Raw genomic sequence first — 4,297 nt, 5'->3', positions numbered from 1 at the left:
TCGAGAAACGGCCATCCCAAGCGAAAAATCGCTTGAATACAAGTCATGTTCTAATCTTGACAATAAAGTTGTTTAACATCGAACGGATCTCACTTATTTCCGGAATGTCATGTTTGTAGAGAAACAACATGAACACTGCTGTGCACGTCAATGCACCATCATGCATGTCTGTGTGTCTGTCAACCGCTCAGTAAATGTTTGCTTGTGTTTTGATCTTTGTGTACCAGCTGTGAAATACTGGAGATTTACAACGCTATGGGCCTTGTTCACCTAGTGGCCATCCTGGTTCTAAACACTGGCTTGATGGAGGAACTGAATGTGGAATTGCACATTCCACAGTTCAGTTACCCCACCCAGCTGGCGTATAGAACCAAGATGGCTGAAGATAGGGGAGTAACGCCCGTACCCCTCTGAGAATTCTACTGCAACAACACATCACAGTCAGACTAGGATGAGTTCTCTGAAAATGACAAAGTAACAACCCACATTGAGGTTTTATTGGGCAACACTAGATAACACTATCTCAATGGAATAGTGTTTTTAACCAGATGAATGTGCATGTGTCGTGTTAAAGGCATCTCTACAAGGATGTTGAGAGAAACTTGTCAGAATGCCGATGGACTGCATTCCCTTCGTAATCTTGATGTAGAGACCCTATTGCACAACTGTGACAACTTACACAAGTCTGCAAGGCCTGGCTAGGGCCACCATCTTAACATATATCCTGTTTACAGATCCCTTAAACATTCATACACAGAGTGGATTGATCTCTCGTAGTTTATCGTTCCCAGTTCTGAGTCTGCAGCAGAACATCAACCTTAAACACTACAGGCCTTCATGTAGCTGAGGCCTATTGGGATGGCATTTTGGCCAGTCCTAGTCAGCCATGAATGAATAAAAAGTAATTCTCCAGTCTGTTACCAACCAATCATAGGTTATTATTATTTTCTTACCGTTCTCTGAACATATGTGCGCGGCCCTCTGCAAGTTCTTCACCCGGCACAGCGCCCTGGAATGAACATGCATTCCGGCGCATTCTGCAGATTCTTGTGCTCCTGTTAATGGGGAGATTCTTGGCAGATATGGCGACGTCGCAATAACCGGCTTGACGATGTCTCCCAATTCACCCATCGTCAGTCATACACACACACATAACGCATACCGAGAATAACCCCCTCCCCCCGCCACATCCCTTCACCCTTTAACACTGAGCCTCAGCGTCTTTGAGGGAGTAGAATTTGTCTTTGAACAGAGAGACAAGGCAGGAGTGAGCTGATGCAGGGTAATTGCCAAGCGTCAGTACACTCCATTACAAAACTATTGTTACATTGTTTGTGTGTGTGCACGTGCAGCTGTTACTGAATGTGTGTGTGTGTGTGTGTTTGTACGTGTGTGCACATGTGAGTGAGCGCGTGCATGGGTGTGGTCTGGTGCGTGCCCATTTGTGTGCATGCGTGTGTGTACGGGGCCCACCTGACACCATTCCTAAGCCTTCATTAAACAGTACAAGTTTAGGCCTGAAATCAAGACAGTGGATGGAAACATGAATCGGGTAGCTCATCCCTGAATTCATTCACGTCTGATTCTTGAAGAAGTCTCGCCTCAAGGCCAAAAAACACATTTGGTCCAAACTTTGAACATGTAGCAACAAATACATTTTACCCACCCAGTGTCATTCTCACTTGCATACATAAAGTATTTTTTCTGCAGATTAGTTGGGAAAATTCCCAAATGACTCGTAGTTCTTGAGAACTATTTATGAAAATTGCAAAAAGGAGACAGAAAGATAGGTTTAGGTTATAGGTTTAGAAACCTATATTATTCCGATGTTGAATTTCCTTAACTAGTTTTCACCGGTCTCAAGGAAAGACAACACATGGATGTTTTTAAGCACGGAAGTATATGTTAATGCTCACAGACATGCCTTTGCAAGAATCCCAGAAATGTTACCCTGTAAAGCTCCTTTCTGAGTTCCTGACATAGTAGAAACATAGTTATGGTGTTTCAATAGGCATTGTTATTACGTGACTCCAGGCTGTGCAGAAACCTTGACAGGGTGTTAAAGTTGTAGGGTAGGTAAAGAAACTGTACACACGTGAAGACTCCGGCTGAACACTTTCATGTCGGTCACCTCACTACGATCACCTGTTGCAGGGGAAAGAGTGACTGTCGTTGGTTCGTACATGGCAAACAGCAGCTTGAAATACCCATCTTGTAGACTAGGGGGTGCTTCAGAGAATGTGCCATCTTAAATTTATGTTCTAAAACTGATGATGGATATGAAGGTGATGCTGTGTAACAATTATTCTGTAAATATAACGAGGTGATCAATCAAGTTCCTTGGTAGCAGCTGCACATCTATGAGGGCAGGTGAGGTCATGCAACGTTAACTAACTAGAGGCCAGGTAATCTTATTTGAAGCTAAATTATTATTGATCCTTAAATGCTCTTCTTAATTCAGGCTACAGACAGGCCTTGAAAAAGATAGACCAAACCAAATGAAATACACCTTGACCAAAGGGCACTTGTACCTCCTGGGGTGACGGAGCAGGTGCATGGCTCCCTCAGCCACCCTGCCCCCTTTTCCCGGGACTAGGCCTCACAGACAGCTAATGGTTCACAACAAGCTGTCATGTTCTGTATGTTAAAATTTAAATAACACTTTGTCAAAATGGATAATAATAGGTTTAATAATGATAATGATAATAATAATAATTATAACTGGTCCGACTAAGAAAATAGCTTTACAGCGCATAGTGGGAGACTTCTCTCCTTACCAAATTTATTTTCTCGATTCTTATTTGTGTTTTATATTTAATTCTTTAATTCAATTTCATACTAATTCTAAAGTTGACTGTGTCCGTATGTGTGTGTATGTGTGTGGTGACTGCAGGCTGGAGTGAGTTCAGTACAAAATAAGGTCTGACATGACAAAGACACACAGTTGATCGCATTCTTGTGTCCCACATTAAATGTTGAACAAAAGTCGATTAATTAATATTTCAGATAGTAAATGAAATAATAATGCAATTAATTTGTTCTGCTTGGCTTGGTTCGGTCAGATTCTGGCATGACAAAGAAGGTATTCACTGGGGATGTGGCTGACAAAGGAAGCTGAAATGAAAATTGAGTACAGGGCTGGAATGACATCTGTATTCACTGAAACTACCTACAACCACTGCTAAATATGAGTAACTGCCATAACCTAAATACCATGTTACACTCCCGCAGAAATATGTTTCCTGTCGTCTTTGTTAAATATCCAAGGTGTTTGTCATTGTGGCTTTATGACCACACTTGACTGCCCACTGGTAGATACAAATTGCATCTTTGCATTGGATGCCAATGATTGCCAACATTCTTGTATCTTATTGTTGTATCCACCAAGATCGCAGGCATACACGCCTCACTGCCTGATATTACGGTTGCTCCATGGATCAACGCAAGTCCATGTAAACAACGCTTTTCACATTTAGAGTCCTCGCCGTTTACCTACGACGAGAAGTGTCCCTTAACATATCAGTCCTATCTTGAGCATCCCTCACAGATCCTTACATAAACAAAATCCCTGACATGAATGAAACGCTCTTCGAGCAAGGGTTGGGTGATGTCACCTGATAGGAACAGAAGGACACAGAAACTTATCTGGCTGATGAATCTGGTCAAGTGTCCGAGCCGTACCCATGCAAGCCAGGGTGGAACTGCATTTACATGCGAATGTGGTGAGGAATCCAGATTGACAGTGTAGCAGTGCAATGTTAAACAGCTGGTTTGGTGTGCCTCTGAGATACACGGTCACGGTATATGTAGTATCCTGGGATGAATCAATGCATGATCATTATAGAATATTGATCCCATTGACTGGAAGGCTAGAAGTTCACTTCCAAACAGTTTTTGTTTCATAGACATTAAGCTGTAATTCATAACTGAGGAAGGTAACAGCTATTTGATTCCTAAAGTCCTAAACTCCTAAACAATTTATACTTCTTGATAGCTATGTTTATTATTCCTGTTTTTTCAGGCCTTTTAATTGGCCTTTATAGGCTCAAACTAACAAGTGTAGATTGTTTTGTTATACAAGGTTGATTCAATGAGACGCAAAATAACATGTTGTATAAATAAACATGATTGAACGCTGATTATGGTTCAATCATGTTCAAGCATGTGGTCATTGGGAGTATAATTGTGATTATCATCAGTATCTCTTTATAGTATATATACGTATTATCTGTGTCAAAGACTTGGAAAAGTAGTCATTGTATGTGGCTGCAATGCATTGGCATTGCTCATCAATTAG

The sequence above is a fragment of the Gadus chalcogrammus genome, chromosome 15 (assembly GCF_026213295.1).
Source record: "Gadus chalcogrammus isolate NIFS_2021 chromosome 15, NIFS_Gcha_1.0, whole genome shotgun sequence".
Lineage (NCBI taxonomy): Eukaryota > Metazoa > Chordata > Actinopteri > Gadiformes > Gadidae > Gadus > Gadus chalcogrammus.
The sequence above is the reverse complement of the archived record's forward strand: the minus strand, read 5'-3'. Positions refer to the sequence as shown.